This window comes from Anticarsia gemmatalis, chromosome 26, assembly GCF_050436995.1.
Source record: "Anticarsia gemmatalis isolate Benzon Research Colony breed Stoneville strain chromosome 26, ilAntGemm2 primary, whole genome shotgun sequence".
Classification (NCBI taxonomy): Eukaryota; Metazoa; Arthropoda; class Insecta; order Lepidoptera; family Erebidae; genus Anticarsia; species Anticarsia gemmatalis.
This window is the reverse complement of record NC_134770.1, coordinates 5,342,360-5,364,581: the sequence shown is the minus strand read 5'-3', so window position 1 is coordinate 5,364,581 and position 22,222 is coordinate 5,342,360. Positions and strand designations below refer to the sequence as shown.

The 22,222-nt window shown below is 34.0% G+C and overlaps 1 protein-coding gene across 1 annotated transcript in view; it reads left to right on the top strand.

Moving 5' to 3' along the window:
* The window catches only part of GEFmeso (Guanine nucleotide exchange factor in mesoderm), a 115,280-nt gene that overhangs the window by 707 nt on the left and 92,351 nt on the right, over positions 1-22,222 (top strand). The gene's annotated exons all lie outside the window — the stretch shown is intronic.

The window sequence follows — 22,222 nt, the reverse complement described above, 5'->3', positions numbered from 1 at the left end:
TCATTATCATATCACCTAGTTATTTGGTAATAAATAATAGAGTATTTTTAAACGCTACATTGTTCTTATATCTCAACTCAGCACACGCAAAATAACTATTGATTTAAGTTTTATTCGTTTAACTTTTCTTATCTTCAATTGAAAATATCATAACTTACAGAATTAAGTGCAAAGTCCATGGCACAGATTTGACGATTTTGATTTGAATTAACGTTAAAGTTCGTATAGCGGTAGTATTATAAACAGCTGGGCATAAATTCAGTGGGAATTCGAATCCTGGGTGGTGCAAAAGTGTTACCCACATTATAGTTTTTTTAGGGAATAAAATTCACTTTACGTTGTGTAGACAAGAATAGTATAAAAATAACAGTAGTTCTCTTTGTAAGTAAACAGCAAGTATTCAGTATTTATATGAAATATGATGATAACACGTGGAAATTCACAGTTACGCACGAAACTCAATTAGTATTGTTAGTTGATACCGAATATAGTATAAGTACGCAAGTCGATGTATGGTAGTTACCGCACACGCAAACTAGTACAATTTAGATAGTACTATTGAGAAGGCCACGGAATATCGATGACTCATACATCAACTCAATGATGATACTTCAAAGTAGCCATTATACTTCGAAAAATAATGTTCTCTATTCAATTCTCTGCCTCATTGAGTACCGACACTAAACTACACATGTAACTGGTAATTATTGTGCTTATCTCTCACAAAGAATGTTTGACTAAGATAAAAAGTGACGGAACATTTTCTTGAATAATACTACCTGTTTGCTTCACAAAGAGACACCTTTAAATAACGTAAAACGGCTTAATCAACTTCATTGTCTCATTATTTTCTCAATGCGAAGAGAATCAGTGCTACCATTGTATCGCAACTGAATTAATGAAGTGCGCTTCCTTAGAGCACACCCGTTACACCGGATGTTCTTAATTTGAAATTCGACAGTTGGCGCCTTTAACACCATAGAGCTCTGATATCAAATGAGCCGAATTATTTATATCTTTTTTATAAGACGTTGATGGCGTTTTTATTAGTCGATTTTCTAGTGCTTTATGCTAAACCATTGAAATTGTTGAATTTGTATCTCGTCAGCGTAATTTGTCTAGGCTTGTGGCGTGTTTTACTATTTTGCAAATATCATTGTTTCGCAATCGCAATTGTTTGTAAAATAATAATATGCCAATCAAATTAACAATACGATACTAAAATTCAATTTAAATATGACAAAGAGTGTAGACAATATGACATTGTTAAATATGGGTGAATGCTCACTTTAATCAGTTTATTATATTAGATATTTAATAAAGCAATACCTCTAGGTTTCACATTATTTAGTTTGTAGGTTTGTACCTCAAAACATACATCAATACTGTAGAAAACAGCACAATTAGTATCTATGTAGAGCAAAATCTTTTGTATTTGTATAAACAAATAGGCTACCGCAAATGAATTAGTCCAATTGGTATCTTACTAGACTAGGCGTGTCTCATGAGCCGCTGATGAATCAATATTCCCGCAAACATTCGGCCAGGTAACGCATTGTCTGCGTCGATCGTTAGTCACTCTGCACTCACTTGCATTGTGCAACCTATTGTGCCTGTAGCATTTAGTTCGTTGCTTGATTTAGGACACATTTATAACAATTACGAAATGCCAAATAATTTAGGACAATCTTAATGAGTAAACGTCTTAAATATCCGATTTGCAGTCGATATTTTATATTAAATATTAGTCGATTTTTTCTGCGATTTAATCGATTTGTTTGCGAAGATCACTTTCATAACAATCCGATTTTCTCTTTTTACATTGCGATCTTTATTGAAACGGCACTACCTAAATAAATTCTTAGTTTAAAAAAATATGCACGACGACAACTAGTTTAAAAAAAAACAAATCATTATTTTTTCTGCGTTTATACTGCAGTAAGGTCAACGACCGTCAGAGTCTATGCATAAATTCTAGACAAATTGGCGCCTTTTTATCTGTCAGAAGTACTCAGAAGCACAAAGCTTGGCTTTTTTATTCCGATACTAATTTACATAAAGCAAACATTAACCCCTAGTTTAATCTCAGAATAACTAAGCGGAAACGGACTGCAGGCAAGCACTTTGTGTCTGAATAGTAAGGGAAGTCTTTGAAGTCTAGACGGAGTCGAGCACCTATCGCGGTTCTATCAAAACCTATACAATATTGTTTAATCAACTGTCTGGAGAGGAGAGAAGTGCATTATGGAAGTTCATCTTTGTACCGTCGTCTTATTCGTTCGTTTTATGGCATACGTTTCATGTACAATAAGTTTCCTATCCTTGGCTTTGAAGTTTAATATCGATGATGTGTTGTTAAATTCGAGTAGAGAGGCACTCAAATAAATGTAGTGTTTTTAAACATTTTGCTAAAACATCTACTTTGGTATGCAACTTATTGACACAAGTAACCAGATTTTTTTTTGTCTGATAACTTCGTTTTTATTTTAAAGTTGAGGCAAAAATATGATGGTATACGTCTTTAACTCATACATAAGTGGGTATATAGGATTTTAGATATAAAATGATTTAATAGTTATGAACAATAACCCGCCACGATGAGTTGAAAAATCCGAAGAAAAATCAATAACTTCAATTTTAATATTAAATTTAAATTTGTTGTATCATTTAAATTTGTTTTTTTGTCTGTGTGTCTTGCACCCGGAAATGGACACTCGTGATCAGCATTCACAGCCGAGCTTATTAATTATACCAGTTATCGTTTAAAAATAATATAACACTGATTAATAAATGAGTTTATTTATAAAATACCTGAAGACCTAGTTAAGACTCGTCGAGGATGAGTTTCATCTTTGATACGTGTCTCAGACCGCCGGCGCCAGTGGTTTCCTGCACCCAGTGTTGGGTCAATCAACTAATTTTTTCAATCAATTGATTATTCATGACTAATTTAGTCATGATTTTTTTAGTCATGATTGAATTAATCATAAGTAAAAATAATAATCATAATCATGATTAAATAAATTAGTCATCAGTCATTTAATGATTAAATGACTGATGACTAATTTATTGTATTTTTGTATGATGATTAAACTAAAAAAAATAAGTCAGGTGACTCAATTTTAGTTTAATTCAACACATCAATAAAACTATAACTGATCACCACCTTAAGTTGACTGAAAGAAGATAATTCCATTATTTATAAAATTTGATTTTCTTTATCTTTTTATTAGATTATACTTACTTCTATTGTAAATATTATAATAGAAAATATTTTTGAAGTATAATATACCCATGCCATCTTCTGGTCCTGTAGAAAGTATGTTTTCATACGCAACAATGACCAGCCTACCTAAATCACATAGATTGTCTGATGAACAATTTGAAAACTGCGAGGTTTTAAAAAGCAATTTAAATTATTTGAAACTAAATTAGCCCAAACTTATTTTTGCAAATGTGTACCTGTGTAAATTAAAAAAAACTGATTCTGTTGTAAAACTAGCTTTAATTAATAACCTGTGATTAACAAATCAACATTCATGGAACGTAGACTTGAAAAGCTTTATTTTATTTAACTATTATTTTTAGTCATACAAATTTTAGTGATGATTGAATAACTAACACTAACACTAATTAATCATCAATCACGACTCATGATTGAATTTTTTTAGTCATTATTCATTAGTCATGAATAAATAATTTAATCTTAATCATCAATCATCAATCAAACTAAATTTTGCCCAACACTGCCTGCACCCGACCGCGTTTCAGATTGCGCGCCACACTGATTCATTACAAAACATCATAGATTATGTTGCTTCATCTAGATTAGTTTTACTATTTTTAATGACAACAAGCCCAACAATTTTTAAGCGATAAGACTTTATAGTCGTAACCCAATATAGACTTGATGGTCTATATCTATCTATGTATTTAGGTTCTAAAATTGTAAAAGCACTTACTGCAACTGTTTTCTCTAATGGTTTTCATCTCGTATTAAACATGAGAGAAAATATTTAACGAAACTTTCGAGTACAAGTCTATTTAAAAGCTGATATTGATATTCAAACTAGCGCTTGTAAGTGGAAATGTGAACGAAAGCTCATCAATCTCTCTGTATCCGTAAATGTAAAGTTGCAAATAAAATCGCTGCAAGAATTTTAAAGTTACGCCCAATTTTCAAACCTAGCAACACTTGGTTACTTCGTTTTAAGAAAAAGTTTGACACGTCTTGCCAACATTTTACTTGTTCCGAGTTACTGTTAATGACGGCCAGGGTGATTATTCCTATATTTGTGTCGCAACTGGTTAATCATGTGAGGTGCGCATGAGTTAAGACATCGTGTTCCATCACAGCTGACTGCTGACAAGGAACGATACAATTTAATATTAAAATTGATGTCATACAAGAGATTTTTTACGTAGTAGATATAATAACTAACATCAAGTGATAGCCGAGTGGTTTAAGTTGGCACCTCCCACGCAAATGATCGCAGGTTCGAATCCGAGGCAACACACCAATGAAATACAAAACACAAATAGAAATAAGTTTTACCATAGCTTTAAAGTAAAAATGAAAGCAGATATTTTAAAGTTTAAACTGATGTTTTATCCATGAGAGAATATTGCAGGTAATTGATATTCTATAAGTGTGTATTAAATAAGATTCACACATAAACATACTTCTTGCTACGTGAAAGTAATCCTATAAGAAACGCCTGCAAAAAATTGGGTTTTTTAGTCAAACAAGAGTGATTGAGATCTTAGTGTAATTCAAATAAATTTTATGCAACTTGATGCTGTTTCTTATGAGCATTTTATTTACCTGCTTGCCTAAATACGATCAGACGGTGTCGTTTCTTAAGCCTTTATTATAGGTTAGTAGAAGTAGACATTTTATACAGCAGCAAACGAGGGTTATGATTACATCGTTGTTATCAAAACTAAGCTCTAAGGTTTGCGTGTCGATCCTATTTCACTCTATTACAGTTTGTAGTAAAGAATTTGTACTATTCAATGTTAGTCTAGTGTACTTACTATTCTATTTCTGCTCTACCATTAATTCCTGGTATAAATATCTGCTAATGAAAGCTTTATTAATGGCGGCTTCCTGTAAATGACAGCTGGAAAGGGTAGCGGTGATTTAACTGCATTTAGGACAGTTTTAAAACGGGGGTATCGCAAGATCGTGTACCAAATGTCATTGTCACCTTTTGACCCTTTGACAGATGACATCGAAAAGCAATCTATGACGTCATCGACATGTAACATCAGATACGCCAATAGGAAACAAAGCGAAGAGCGAATCTCTCTCAAGATATGACATTAGCATAATCATAGGTCATAGTTACCACTTGCGAACCACGACATGGCGTAACGTATTACAGAATTGACAATTAAATGTACTGTTATGCATTTGGACCGCGTTTCGAAATATTTATGGTTAAATAAACAGTGTTTGTGGTATTGTCGTGTAGCTGAGAGGTACAACCATATTGGAATGTAATATTGACTGTGTTCGTGTTTACGTTTAGCGTAGAATGTTTGAATCAATGAAGTGAATGCATGAATTTTGCTGCCAAGAGTATATTCGCATTTGGGAGACCTTAAGTTGAACCAGCGATTTTATTTTTAAGCTGTTATGCTAGAAAGACATTGATTATGCTTTTTCTACATTTTTTATAGCCTATGGAAAAAAAAACAAACCCCATTTAAAGTGAGAATGTCGGTCTAAAGTCTAAGGCAACAGTGCAAGACCTATATTTTATTCCTATAGCCTCAAGCCGTGGCAAAGGAAACAATTTTTTCATCTTATTGCTTCTGGTATTCACTTTCGTTAATGCAACATGCGTTTAAATAAATTGCAGCGAATGCGGGCCGGTGTAAATGTTACGTAATAATTGCGAGATTGCTACTTCAAGTAGCTTATACACGTTTTCTTTAGACAGGATGCACTTATAACCATAATGATTGTGATAATTAAACAACTATAATGATTACTCAGTGTAATCGATTGAGTTGTTAAATAACTGTTGAATTTAACACGGTCAATCCTTTCCTTTTTGGTGTTCTATGGATTGGAGGCTGATGTAATGTAACGCTATTTAATAAAAATATGACTATGGTTGTACAACAACATTAATAATATTTTATTACTTTTTCTTTTAATGAGTAGGTACCTTTATAAAGCCTGGATTCTGTAATTACACGGTATTCATCAAATTCTAAGATATTTCGGTTTAAAAGTCAATCAAATGTTGAATACTTTGAACATGTTTGAATGTGACTAAAAAGCTTAAGTACTTTCTGGAAATACCGCGCTTTTGTAGTGTTGTAGACAGACGTGATAAAATGTTGAAACCAAGTCTTTTGATGCGGCTCGAAATTTATGGTATTTTAATAATTTCGCAAGCAGGTAAACGGTATATTCCGTGAATGTACGGGATACATAGGATTTATGGAGTTGCGATGTTATTCAACTCCATACAACATTGTGCCATCAAAGTAATGTTGTTTTGTACATTATATTATTGAATTTATGACTCTGTGCTCATAGTTAAATAATGTTAGGAATAAATCATGTGATTTACGTAAATGTCAATTACGCAAATGTACGTATTGTTAGTTGTTTGGAGGTGTTTTAGGATTTATTTACTATTGTACAAATGTGCCATTTATTTACGATAGATAAATTGCGCACAAAAAATATCTGTCAAAAAGCTTAAAATCCTTTTGAACAATACTTTCTAATTTTTACTTCAAATCAATATCTAACTTAGAATATTTTATTGTGGTATTCTTTGCCAATCAATCAATGCCAAATACACTGAGGCGACATGAGAGCACAAACTATTATTTTATATAACTTAAAACACTTTTTAAATACGTTAGGGACGTTGATAAATTTTCTCAGTTTAATGAAACTAGCAGTCGTGTTTTAGTATTAACTACGAATGTCTTGTGAGCCAAGGACAGGACTCTTTGTTATCTTATCGTACAGTTTACTGCAAGTCTGCAATTGTTGATTAACTCGCAATATCGGTCAAGAGACTCTTGAACAAACAATTTAAGCTGCACTATTTCAAAATTACCTTCTTTACTAATTGTATGAATAATGTCAATTTTTAACTGTATTTTAAATTTTTAAGACACTAAAACATGATAAATGTTCGGTATCTTTAGAAGGGACAAAAAAAAAACAATAAAAAGTTAATTCTCATTTTGACATTGACGTCATTTTTTTTTTGCAGACAATGTAAGCTCTATTTTACACAGGCAACCGAGTGTATAATCGTGTGCACTACACCGATCATCTGAGCAATAGACAACGATCCTACTGTACTATATGTTTTAGCAATTTAGACTTTAATATTTCTGCGATTGGGTTGAAATTAGTTCGTCACTGATATGTCCTGTGCATTATGCACTGATCTGAGTGTGGGGGTATTAAATTAGCGGGCGGCGAGTTACGATAGTGTTCCTAAAGGCTAAAATTAATGGTGTTCAATGCGGTTTTACATAAAGCGAGGGATTAATGCTTTCGTTTCATGTTACGTTCCCCGTTTATTGTTTGCGGGAAATTGTTATTGGAGCGAAGAAAATCTGTGATTTGGGACAGGACAAATATATTTTAGCTTGATATTTCTGATCAAAATTTCGACATTTCGGATTCGGATTACGTTCTCTTTAAAGAATTACAGAAATAAGGTTGACTAAAGTAATCCGCATTTCGCAAGACATACATTTTCTTTAATACGCGCTCATAATTATGGGTATAGACTATTACCTTAAAAACAAACTTTAAACAAAGTATTTATTACGGTTTCATAGCCACACACAGTTTTTGAGTTGTTTTTTAATTGATGACAGGCGTAATTTCTCGTTCGCACGCTATGACGTCAAATTACTGAAGCGATCACGATCAGTAACAGTACAGTACACAGTTAGCACTTATTGATGCGATGTTTGTAAAAGGAATACTATTGCATGTGTCACGTGCGTTGGCTGTATGCGATTGTTTCCAGTGTCTGCACTTTTGACATAAAAGGAACCAAGGCTCTATGAAATTATAATAGCTAGTTTTTAGCCTTAACTTTTCTCTGTTAAAGCTCTTAGACTGTAAATAAACAAAAAATAAAAATAATAACTTATCCGACTAAGGTCTTTTCAAATAGTTTTATTCCGTTACTGTTCCATTGCTAGGTAGATAAGGATTTGAATAATAATCTATCATTTCTATTCGTTGAGTAAAATATGATATTAAGTTAACTTAAATACACCTTGTGTTTTCATTCATATGGGCGCAAAGTTGAGTACAATAGAACTTGTTCGATTTGGCTTCCCCGTTCGTTCGTGTAAGGAGCTGTAAAACTTAAAATTATAAGTTCTGAATATTTCCACAACGAACCAATCTTGAACCTAATTTGTGAGACCATCATTTTCAGTTTTGTTGTGTTGTTCATAAAATTACGGTGCGAGCGATATCTGGCCCTAAACCCAATTTGAACTGATGTTTATTAACCATTTATCTAAATTGGCTTAGCTTATAAAGGCTATCTTAGCCTTTATTTTTATTCCAAAAATACTCCAGGCGCTTTATTACACATTTTGAAAGATGCATTATTTCGAATCAAAAAATACATTTCGTAACGCAAGTGTTATTCTGCAATTTTCTTCAAACGTGCTCACGTTGAACTTTATTGCTCAATCCGCTGCGTCAAATTTCATTACATGTAAACAAAATGGTTTATTGCAGTACGCATGCGCGGGAACGCAGACGTTTGTCTAGACAGGGAGGCGATTCTCATACGTTTTATACATTAACGTGCCAGTGTAAAATGACCTCCCCGCAGTTTCCTACCTTAGTTTATGTGTACCGGATGCGACGAAGTTCAAGGGTCTCGTTAAATTTGCCGGAGTATTGCCGAAAGTAAAGATTTTGCTAACCTTGGCTAAAGGCCAAGGCTTTAGAATAATATTAATATAAATCTAGTGAGGCAATGCACTTTGACATGAGGGTACGAGTGTACTTCAGCTAATAACTCAACTTTTCAATTATAATTTTTTCTTTATTTAATTGGCAGACGAATAAGGTTCGTTAGGTACATATTTTTAATAAACCGCATAATTTGTTAATAGATATGAAGACAGACATTAGTTTATCAACTTAACAACACATGTTATTTAGTCGTTAAAAGCATTTTTTGTTTTTGTTATCTCTTAATAGTTATTTAACACTGGGAACATTGGTGTTATTCGTTATTTCTTATGCGGGCGTGTTGATAACGCGGGGACGTGGCGGGACCGGCTCCTGGCCTCCTGCTATGAAATAAGGGTTCTTTATTATCAGGGGTGCGGAAAGATAAGATGCAGGGCTACCACATGTTTGGCAAAATTTGTTTACGCTTTCGTAAATATTTTCTCTTTGTTTGTTTTGAAGATTTGCAACGTGATAACGTTTTTATATTCTTATAGTAATAACATAAGTTGTACATACTGAGTTTTAAATTAATAAACTCATAACCTCGTTTAGTTTCTCTATTTTAAAACTGTTTAATTATAAATTAGAATTTATGTCCCAATTAATTTTAAATTAGAATTATTCACCAACTTTATTGCTGACCGGAGACACTAATGTTAGAATTAGTAAAAATATAAATTTTCGTGTGTTGTCAAAACTTTACCTCACACGTAGAGAAACTTGGTTTTAAGTTATATTTATAGTGATATAACTTATTGCGAAGCGAGCTTTAAAACTTTTATGATAAAAATATAAAAAAACCTGGTTTAAGCAACATATCATAAATTCTTTTTTTTACGACGGCTGAAATTCGATCTCGACATTCTGTCACGAACATCTTAACGATTCTCTGAAAAATTATGACGTATGACAAGGGAACCTTTTTAATTTGAGTTATTATACTGGTACAGATAAATTCGAATTATACGAAGACTTCGAGACAGATATTGCACGCTTTCATTAAACCCAGACGTTTGTTCATTAAAACTGCATCTTGCTTCATTTAGCGTTCTTTTCTTTTTAAAGTTCAAAGAAACTGTATATTTGAGAACTGGTATTACTGTTATTTTTCAAAGTTTCATAGAAGTTTATTTGTGTTTTGTGTGAATGTTGTTACAACAACGAATATTTCTAAAATAATTCGCGTATACGACAAAAATAATAAAGTCTTTGATTTTTTCCTGTTATTAAAAACTAAATTAAAATAATTCTTAAAACAAGTGTTCCGTACGCCTACAACAGGGCACGTAAATGTCAACTCGACATTTCATCTCTCCTCGTCTAGTTATTTTTATACGGCAGCCATCTTTTGTCCTGTCACCCCTGTCCTCCATTGGGCTAGGTCGGGTCGATAGCACCCTAACATTCGTCAGGGTAACGTTACGACTTCCAACGTGCCCGTTACATTCTACGAGAATAGCACTACCGACCATTGTTATCTACAATAGTCGGAATACCAACTGGGAAATGCTTTGGCGCAAATATTTGTTCGTGTATTGCTGATTAAAGGACGTTTTTGTTATTTTGTGCAGTAATTGACCCTTATCGTATCTAGATTTGGTTGTACAAAACAACAAAGTTGCCACAATCAATGTGGTTTAACGATATTATGATTGGAATCCGAGTTAGGTTACAAAAAAAAAATTAAGAGCAAGTACTCGCTGTGTCTGTGTCTCTTTGCAAGTCTTTTTTTGTAAAAGAAAATAAAAGTTCCTGTTTTAGATACACGAAAAAGAGTTGACATCAACTTTATTTCAGTGTTTAACAATGTCGTCGTCAAAATGTGCACCCTCTGTTATTTACTGTTCACTTAGCCTGTCTGTCCGCTTCTAGTTTGAATTTTGAGCCGATTTTTCACGGTTTTCACTACATTGAGGCGTATTTATTGTGAAACGTTGAGTACATTAAATATTGTACGAAAGAAGTGGCGTGCTAAAGCTTGTGAATAATAAAAACGAAGCCCCAAGCAATCGCAGAAAGGGAAAAGAAAATACATAAACAACATTTACACACTTGCATTTTGTAGTTGTTGCTTTATTTTTTATTCATATTGCTTATTCTTATTGCATTAAATAAAGTATATGAATGTTGCATAACTTACAGAAGTTATGACAACTTGTAAAATAAACAAAGTGTAGTTAGTTCAAAATAATGGCCGCTATAATATATCATGTAAACTCAATTATATTGTTTATATTTATGGAAATGTGAAAGTTATTGCCCCAAACGATTTAAAGCTAACAAAAGTTAATAGCCATTTCTCCCTCTCAAAACTTAATGAAAACACGCTGGACAGAATGAAAACGTACGCCGAATGGATTAGTTTAGTGCGGTAAGATTGATTTATTACTAAACACCCCTCGTTCTTGAACAGAATAGAGTATTACTCAGGGGAAACGGAACGTAATTTGTTCCCAGCAAAACTGTAGTTGCGATCGACGTTTCAAATTTTTGCAGAATAACGCCTCTATTTTACGCGCGCTAAAGCTCACAGACTAAAAATAAGACCACAGATTAAGTAAAGCTTTAGTCATGAAAACCTAACATTAGTACCCAGTTTATAATGGTACCTTCATAAATTGTGGTATTGAAGTTCAAGGGGTCTGCGTTAATGGTTTCCTAAAATAGTTTTCGTTGTAAGAGTGCATTGTTTCGGATGTTTGCCATTGTAGCGTATGCAGCTTATTTTAAAGCGTATTTCATTAACGTATGGTAGTTTTTTCATCGGAGTGAGTTCGCTCTGTATCGCGTGTATTCGTGGGAAAGCATCGCGGATCGATTTTTGTTTTATTGTTACGTATGTTTACTTAAAACTATTTCATTTTTACGACTGGCGGGAGAAATATGGTTATGAAATGTTTGTTGAAGAATTTATTACGATTCGACTGCGTACATATTTTACTTGTTAGTGAAAGCATTATGAATTAAGTTCATTGTTTGCGTTATGAGCATTACCTTTTATTTTAGAAATTCAGTTAATAAAAAAACAGGTTTTGACGCAATGATCTATTCTGTTAGGAACATTCAAAATTAGTAGAAGAGACTTGCACTGTCCTAACTCCTGAAATGTCTGTTTCTTTTTCACAACAATAAAATGTTGTAATGGCAGTAAATACTTGAGTGTTTGCGGTTGAAACTTGTTTCATTCTCTTCAAGCAACATCAGTAGGTACCGCGATCAGATACAACGCAAAGATGGCGCGACGATTAGCACTCCCAATCTCGCAACAACTGGTAGCATCAAATAAAACCATAAGAATAAAATGAAGATTTCCACGTTGCTCAGTGTCCAAACAAGGTGGAATAACATGGGTTCTATTTATTCCCGCGGCCAAAGCCCTCGGCCGAAGATACTACGATACACAGCTATTTGTGGTGTGTATCCAAACAGTTGATTCGCGGCATTCGCTCAAACAAACCATAGACTAGTTAATGATCGTTTCCGAACGAACTCGTGAAGACTTGTGAATGGACTTGTAGGGTCAATGGTCGATTTTTTTGCTGTTAACTGTCGATTTAGTCATTAAATAAGAAATAGTAACTGGCGAATAACGGTATGATGGTAGTTTGAGGTTTTTTCACACGATCTAGAGTAGCCTGGGGCATGAAGACTTCCTTTCTGCTATTATGTGGTGTTTGCTTAAAGTAATAAGTAGTAATAATAACTAGCAAATAAATATACAGAGACTTTTAAGCTTTGAATAGGAACTAGCTGTTTGTTTGTCAGAATAAATTGTGCTTTGTAGTATATTCCGGAGCTTACCTACTGCTAAACGTGGTCCAGAATTATGTCAACACATTAGCACCTACGTGCAACTATTATTGACGTATAATAAGTTCATTGCGTACCGTTATGGTGAAACGAGATGTTTACGTTTTAATTTTAAAAATTCATATTGGTAATGCTTTTTATTATTTCGTTTTTTAAGTTTCGTAAAGTGACAACAATCAACAAATAGGGTCAAGTTTATCTTTATAAGCTTTAAGGCCAGTTTCTCGGTTAAGAAATAAGTGTTAGTTACCCTAACTGCTAGATAATGTGGCAAAAATACAACTGTCAACATTTATTTTTATCTGTTAAACTAATGCTGTCTGACAGTTATACAGTTGTGGTAAAGCCGGACTTTAATGTCTTATTTCTACTCAAGTTCAAAATAACATCAAATAATGGCGGCTCATCTCTTTCACGCATAATACGCATCTTAACAACGTGTTGCATTATTGATCGCATCCAGATAATTGGAGAGTGGCGCCAAGCGGAACCATCGATTGTAGAGGAGCGCCACCCTAATTGTTCCGAGTTCAAGTTCAATGACATATCGACCACTAGGGACGCCCGTGTTAGCCATTTAGTCGATTATTTTGACAGCTTGGTGTTAAGTTGTTTGATGACTTTTTTTTACAATCATACGGAATGGTTCACAGGAAATCTAAACCATTGAAAAGGAGATTGATGATCACCTCGCTTTAAGCGAAAAAAGGATACCATGTATTTCAGATCTTTATGCACCTTTGACTGTCAAAAAGTACCGGGTTATTATTGTTAGGACTAAACCAAACGCGAAATCTTAATTAAGTTAAATAAGTTTTAATTTATACCGATTTAGGCCCTAGTAGATCAAATGATCAATCCCAAATCCATTTTGTATCTAATTTTGACAAAAACATCTGCACAGTTAAGCATGGCATAATATCAACACACATACTCAAGCCAACGAGTCGTACAATTCTTGTAGAATGCAGCTAAAAATGCAAACTACATTTAACTAGAACAGCAACATGAATCTGCCAGTCAGTTCTAGGAACCTTCGTCACAATTAATGGTTGTTCGCAATTGTTTCATAGATTTCAAATTGCAGTTAATTGTGTACTGTCGTTTGTTGTCTCATTAGTCGCCATATTTGTAAATACGAGAAGATGACGCGGAATCTTCATTGTAATTGTTTCAAATAAACGGATGTATTGATTTTCAGATAATACTGTTGTTGTTAAACTTTTAGGCGATTTTTTTAGACATCGTATTCAAATTATTTATTTGGTGTTGTTCTTTGCTAGGTATTGTTGTATCTAAAATGTGGTTAAGTAATTAATTAATTAGTTAATTTGCTGTTGTTTCATCTGAGTAGTGAGGGATAGCCAGGTGAGTGGAAAATACAATTTAAACTTTGTTGTCATAGTGACGTCGCGTGGCTAATGCTGTGGACGGACTTGTTCCCCTGTAGCTCGATTCTGCAGAGTCGATTATCGAGAATTTGACTTTTAAAATATGCTGCAAAAATAGTCCCTGCGCAGCTCGCTAGAGGCGCTGATCAGATTCAAATAGAAATTCTTGATAGTGGCAGAGAATTTCACTAGTTGCTTAAAGTTTAACTGTTTCGTTAGCTGAGTTTTTGATAGAAAAGACAAGACAAATAAAATTACAAGATTTGGATATCATTATTATTTTTTTGGACTTGGGTTAAATAGTTATTTTCTTTCGTAACACTGGGGTTTAATAAGTTACTAAACGATATAATAGAATCATCGATTGTCATGTTCTCAGTACGATAGTTCCTTACACCATACAAACATCAATAACATTTCTAGTAAGCTTCAATACGGTAATATTCCCAAGAAAACCAGCTCATCTATTCCAGTAAGCGTGAGAAAGGCGTGCAATAGATATATCGTATTAGCGCTTCAGCCAAACCGCTGAACGTAGCTTTACATTATTCAATAGATACATATTACACACCAGCGTTTGTTATTCCACGATATTCATTTCCCGTTACACTGCGGGACGTGAAATTGTAGCTGCAGAAAACGGGGAGAACTTTTGCGTTGAAGAAGGAAAATGAAAAATTAATCTTTGCTTTAGCTTTGTAGGACTCATTGCTGAAAATTAACAAATTTATTATGAAGTTCTGAACATTTTTTGCTTTATTATTATGCAGGCCAAATAAAAATGTATACCATTTAGTAAAAACCGAGATTGCGTAGACTTCTCATGCGCCCTGTCTTTCCCTTCTGTCTAGTTTGACTGATTTTTAATTACTGTACATTTTTCTTGAATAAATGTTAACTATCGATGAAACATAAAAACTTGCGCGAAGAAGCTTATTATAATTTTATAAATATCTTCGAAATATGTTTGATTATAATCTTGTTAGTTTGTAATTTCAGAAAGGTAAAGTATAAAGTATGCTTAATGATAATTGGTAACATTATCACGTAAAGAGATTGTATCGCGATAAAATATTTGTTTTCAAATTAACTGTATAATTGACCACTTAAAATGAAATAGGGCTTAGTTATGAAGTAACATCACATTAATCGAATACCCAAATTATAATCACCAAATATTATTAGTTTTGCGTAGGTACCTATGCGGACAGATTTTTTACACATGACATAACATCGTTCGCAAAAAAAATTATAGGTATAATTAATTTAAGAACAAAACGATCTGTGTATAAAATATACCAAATTTTATGAAAACTTCTAAGTCGTTTTTGTACGAAAGAATATCAAACATATAACGTAAAGTTAGAGTGAGTACTGGCAACCCGTTTAAAAAAAAAGTCACGCATATTGTTAGACTAAAAGCGTAGGCCTTTCCATAATACTAATTTGATAGCTATCTACCAAAACATTTGTTGTAGTGTCCAATTAGCATATTGCCTAATAAATGACGGACGATTCTAATTTCAGTAATGAGACAGGAAGCCAGGCATTATTCAAATGGCCTCGTGTTAAAACGATTGGATATCGATTGACATAGCGCGGCCATTTCTGTTTTCACTTTGGTTTGCTAAATAAGGCGGGAAAAGCGAGATTTTCGTTCCAATTGTCAGAAAGGAATGGCTACGGCTACTTACATTTTCAAGAACTTCGTACTAAAGAAAGTAAACAAGATTTATTCGTAACACTGAAAGGTTCTGAGCTTTTGATAAAACACACTTAATTTTATAACTACTTACTGCGAATGTGATAACTCAATGTTCGAGAATTTTGACATTGAATAGGGCATAGTAGAAAAAATAGATTTGTTGTCTAACTATGCAACAAGTCATCATTTTTTCTAAACTTATTTTTCATAATTTTGCTAATCTTTGATCTCCTTAGAGCAAAGGCAGGTTGGTACCCTGATATCTTTAAAGCGAATACAGTTTAGTACCTTGGAGTACACTAAATGGCCATGATTTCTATTTATAAAGAAGATTCTGCGGTCACACGTAACACGAGTATGACATAAAATACATTGACTGAGCTTACGTAAATACATGACACTTGCGATGCTCTTTAACAGGTTCTTGGGGGCAAGATATAAAATCATACATTTTGGTCAACATCTATATTTTTTTCCCCTGTTGCCTCTTAGCTATTTTGGACCCCGTGTTAGTAGCTATGCTAAATACAGTCATTTTTGCATGTCTTACTGCAACAAATGTATAAAGAACTACGTCTTATTCGATGCTGATGAAATATAACAATGTGTGCTGTGGAAATTAAATTTCACCCATGCTAACATTGCCAGCCAGTGACGGTTAGAAGAAAAAATATACTCAATGGGGACATTTTCTAGGGTCAAGTAAAACAGCATGAATTATAGTATTATATCGGAGATATGTGACATAGTATTTTATTTAATTACTAGCAAACAAGTCTAGTAATGTTAAAATTATCTGTATTTTACGCTATTTGTCGCCGGTGAATATCCGTTGGCTCCAAGTGTACGTAATGATTATTTCATAAGCGCTCGTGTTATGAATGAGAATGCTATCGTTATTCGCCCTATAACGGACTGCTCACGACTCTCTTAACATTCGGATGATGTTTAATACTCATATATTATGGATTACTAGGTTTTACACAATTTTGCAATTTATCTATTTCGAAAAAGCAATCAAGTACGGAAGAGGCCTTTACTCCGCAGTGGGACACCGATACGGGCTGTTTAAAAAAAATACTTCGTCAGTATTTTAACAGTGTAGTTTAAAAACAATGGTCAGTTTTAGGCGATTATTGTTTAAAAATCAATTTGTATTGAAATAATTGTTCTGAAATTAGACTAACATAAAATCTATTAATTCTCAATATCAATGCTTTTTTACAATAGAAATCATTGTGTTAATTTCAATTCAAAAAGTAGAAGATTACGTTACTAGTAATTGTACACAGTACATTAATGTAAACATAAATAAAGTAATTATTCTGCTGTTACTTGAATATATTGTTGTGTGTAACTACCTCAGTGGGCTTGCTAACGTATCCGGTAGATGGCAATAGACTCGTCCCCTATTTTCCCTCATCCCCTATTACATTGGACTAAGACTGCAAATGGCGAAAAGTGAGTAAACTTACTTTAAACATCTCTATCTACACCTACGGTTACTACTCGTTTGATGGTAGATATGTAAGATCTTTAATATTCAACCTTTATTAATATAAGTATCTGTGATGAAATCTTGCATGTCTAAAAATTGTTTAACACATTTCTCAAGGGCATGCAAAGTCCCCAACCCGCATTTGGCCAGCGTGGTGGGCTCAAGGTTTAATCCCTTCCTCGTTCGGGAGGAGACCCTTGCCCTGCAGTGGGACAGTAATGGGTTAAAAAAAAGTATCCGGGAAATTCTCTAGTCAGTCGTATGGTTAGTGGTCTACCTAGTATCAAAGTTGTTCAAGCCGCCCGAAAGGCCTTTGAAAGGCCTTAACGACTGTTATTTTAATTGACAACAATCGGGACTCACTTTTAACCTTCAAAGCACGGAGACGCTTTGTTCAAATACCACTATGTGGTCACCCATCTATTTAATGACCGCGCCAAAGGTTGCTTAACCCACAGATCGTACAATAGGATACGGTAGGATTACAATTCATCTTTCGCATTATAATTTAAGCAGTGTATTCTATTGGAGCTCAGTGATATTTTTAGCTCATGATCTTTGTCAGTTGCGAAGGAAATTAACGATTACCCTCATTTCCATGCGCGGATTTTACTTCGTTCGTAAACTGGCTGATTTTTTTATTGTAGTGTCATGGCGTCGAATTACAAGTGTCAATGTCATTGACAATTAAGTAGGTATATTCTAAATATGGCCATAAAAAGCATTTGAAACTCGATCGCGTTTTTTCTGTTAGAAAAAAAACGTGCGCTCAGCATTTTGTTTCATTAGGGCTATGGATTATGTATAGTGAATTTAATGTTCTACGATAATAATAATGTTCTTGTTTCAGGAATATAGAATATATAGGTATTTTATATAATTTTAAGGTTACTTGGGTAGCTTAGACCCTGAGTACCTCGATCCCCGAGGCCCCCGTCCCGGATTACCCCGATATATTTTTATCTTGAAAAACTATTAAAAGTCACTTTAGTACCCATTAACATAGTGCTACCACAGTCCGTTACATAACCTCTTCATAGTCTATGAACACCTGGTAGAGCAGTCAATGATTGTATTATGGTATTACTATAAGTAATTAATCACGTTCGTGTTGAATCTACTGTTGGCCAACACGTGTAAGATATGCATAATACTGTTTAATAACACGCTGATTGACGCCATTTTATATAGAGTGCGTTTATAGTAAGGACAACTTTATTAAAGCAGTTCATTATCCTTAGATCTTTGTGTACCAGTGACTGGTTATACCAATTTGTATTTGTAATCTTTGGTTTTTCAAATTGGAGACTTTTCCCAGAGAGAACCTAGGTTTTGTAACAGATTAACTAATATTTAACGATATCTAATGCAATCGGGCAAACAGATTTTACAAACATGTAGCACGTAACATTACATTTAACTATTTCTGAAAACGAGTTCCCCAGTGGCTTTTTTTCTGAAAAACAGTCGTGCAAATAATCAAGTCATAAGTGCTTTTGCAATTGACATACACGATGACTAATAACTACAAATTTTAATTAACAATGTTTCTGAACCAATTTTAAAGCCCTCGCCAATAAAAAGGCCCACCTTATTTCTGCTAGCATTAAGCCGTGTTCGCACAGACCTCATCAATGTACATGACAACATGTATCATTTGCCACGTGAGTGACGTGACAGCGAATCTCACGCAACCGCATCACATTAACAACACGCACAAATAATTGCTTCTTGTGATTAACGTTCATCGACGTGTGTGTCTATACGGCCTTATTACTTTCCTAGGATGATGGAAAAGTTATTAAAATATATATTTTCCTAGCTCTAGCCTCCGTGGCGCAGTGGTTTAGGTATAGGTTTTGGGAGGTCGTGGGTTCGATTCCCACACGGGACAATTAGTCTGGTTGTACTTTGTGTCCGTTGTTTGTATCTTTGTAAAAGTCCCTGCGACACAAGAGCAATTCTTAGTGCGGGAGTTATCTTATAAAAAAAAAAAAACTCTCGCCGCCTTTGACGAGAATTAAAGTTATATGCTTTTTACCCACATAGTCCCTTTTTCGTTAGTTCTTCAAGAATTTGACATATAAATAATTTTCTTAGTCCTTTCTCGAGTCTTACTATCTTTGTCCAAAATTTCACCTAAATCAGTAGTACATTGGTTTGGGCATGAATGGGAGACAGATACAGTTCCTTTTGAATTTATAATGTTAATAGTGATGTGTGATTTAACTGCAAAAAACGCTTTCCATGATTAAAAAGTAGCCTAATATGACAGGACTCTTTTTTAAATCGGGGAAAATCAGGTTATACATTATACCAGTACGTGTGGGATTAAAGAAGAAAATACAGATACACATTATTATCAATTAATGCTTACAATTTTCCCATTAAAACAGTTGTAGAATAAGATACGGCATCAACAAAGACGAAACAATCAATGCAGTCTGGCGATAACACAAAAGCAGTAATTGAAATTGAATTATAATAATTACATTACAAAGAAAAAGACCATGAACTGCTTCAACTAAATGGAGTTATCTTGTAACAATGAATGTTATCGTTCAATAAACTAAATCAATGCCAATAATTGTATTGTAGTGATTAGAATGCATTGTTCTAGAATGTTTTAGATCAAGGATAAAAGTTGTGTCGCTTTGATATCTAAGTAAAATATTAAGATAAGTATTAAGTTATTTATAGAAGTTGTAGTACGAAGCAGTAGCACGTAGTATGAGTCATTAAAACGCGTAAATATTCTAGTTTTCTTTGACTTTTGGTTCTTTAAAACCAAGTATAATAGAGTACAAGAACAGTATTATACTATCTTGTTGGGTGGTGTACTCATACTTACATATTAATACATATTTCCCGCTTCTTATTAAGCATTGAAATTCATAAGGTTCACACGATATCTGGACCAAGTCTCAAGCACTGTGAATTTGAAAAATATCTCAGCTCATCTATACTAATATTATAAAGCTGAAGAGTTTGTTTGTTTGTTTGTTTGTTTGTTTGTTTGTTTGTTTGAACGCGCTAATCTCGGGAACTACTGGTCCGATTTGAAAAATTCTTTCAGTGTTAGATAGCCCATTTATTGAGGAAGGTTATAGGCTATATATCATCACGCTACGACCAATAGGAGCAGAGTATCAGTGAAAAATGTTACAAAAACGGGGAAAATTATGATTCTCTTATGTGACGCAAGCGAAGTTGCGCGGGTCAGCTAGTCTCTCATAAAACATCAAACCAAAGTTCTGGATTTGTCAATTTGAAACCGGATAATAAGCATAGTTATAAAGAACAATACAATCAAATTGAGAACCTCCTCCTTTTTTAAGTTGGTTAATAAAATACAAGTGCCAAAAAGCGGAGTGCTACCTCTTAACTCCAGCAAACCGCAAAGATCTTACATAAGTCCTCCTTACCCACGAGAAATCAAAATAAATCGAATTACACGCAATTCCTTTTATCACAACTGTTTATCAATCACGGAACGGGTTTGTTTTTATAACTTTTACCTTCTGTTAAATGTCGCGAGTGAAATTCGGCAGGTTTGACAAGATTGACAGGCTTAAACACAGCTGTAAACAAAGATACAATGATAATGCTTGTTGATATTTACAATTGAACAATCATAACAACACGCCATGTTTTCAAATTGAGATATGCGATGAGATGCATTTTTTAGATGCTGTTTTCTGGCAGATTGTTGATGTTAATGTATTTTCTTTTTGGTTTCAGGTAATTATATGCTGTTACTGACTTACGGGCAAGGCATAGCTTTTGTTTTTTTTGTCAAAAGCTTTTAATATCTCAACGTAGTTTTCTTAATTACGGTGATCTCCTCTAAAACTAGCAAACGAAGAATATTTTTTGTGAGTACAGTCATGTTATTGTCACTATTTTATCAGCTATGTCACTCATAATGTTGTCAGACCACCATGATGTCCGGGTTTCGTGTTGATGATCGTGTTGACGTATAAGTTACTGTTCTCCCGAGATGAGTCCTGTTTAGTAAAGAAGCAATAAGGTCTAATGCCCGGTTTCTGAGTATATTTAGCGGTAGTTTATCTATTTAATAACGTTTTTTTTGTATGAGTTTTAACGCTATCGAATAGATAAACTACTGCTGATTGTACCTCAGAAACCAGGGGTTAGTACATCTCTCTCATGGTCGGAGGAGCCTCATACCCGGCTAATGGGACGGTTAAGTTAACAATATTATAGATAGGCGAGACCGACTATGGGACAGTAATATAGTAGCTTGATGCTCTAAACCCTAACTAACTAATAACTAAACTAGGTATCGAGTATCGAGAGTTTGACATTTAAAATGCAATGCTAAAGTAGTTCCTGTAGCGCCCGCTAGAGGTGCTAATCACATTTTTATATAAAACTTTTCTCAATAGCTAGTCGGTAGTAAATAGTCGATAGTGGTAGAAACTACAGTAATACTGTTTTACCAAACAGTTTACAAAATTCGTTTCGAAGTCAGAGAGTAGACCTCTACTTTGCTAAGATTCTAACAAATGATTTCGTATTCACAGCTGTACCGCGGATAGATTAATGAATGACATTGACGTTAGCGAACAGCGTTACATGAATGTAGTCGTGGCTTAGATTTACAGAACCAGTCTAGATTTATATCGAGCACAACAATCGCGGTAGAAATGCTTTGACACAAGTATAACGGAGCCCGGCTGTAGGTGCCGATGAAAAATGTATCATACGAGCCACTAGACAGGTAAATTGCAGTAGTTTTTCGCCCTTATAATGATTTATGAATAGTAGATGATGATGATGAAGAAGAAAATGTAAAACAGCTTTAATAATAAGGT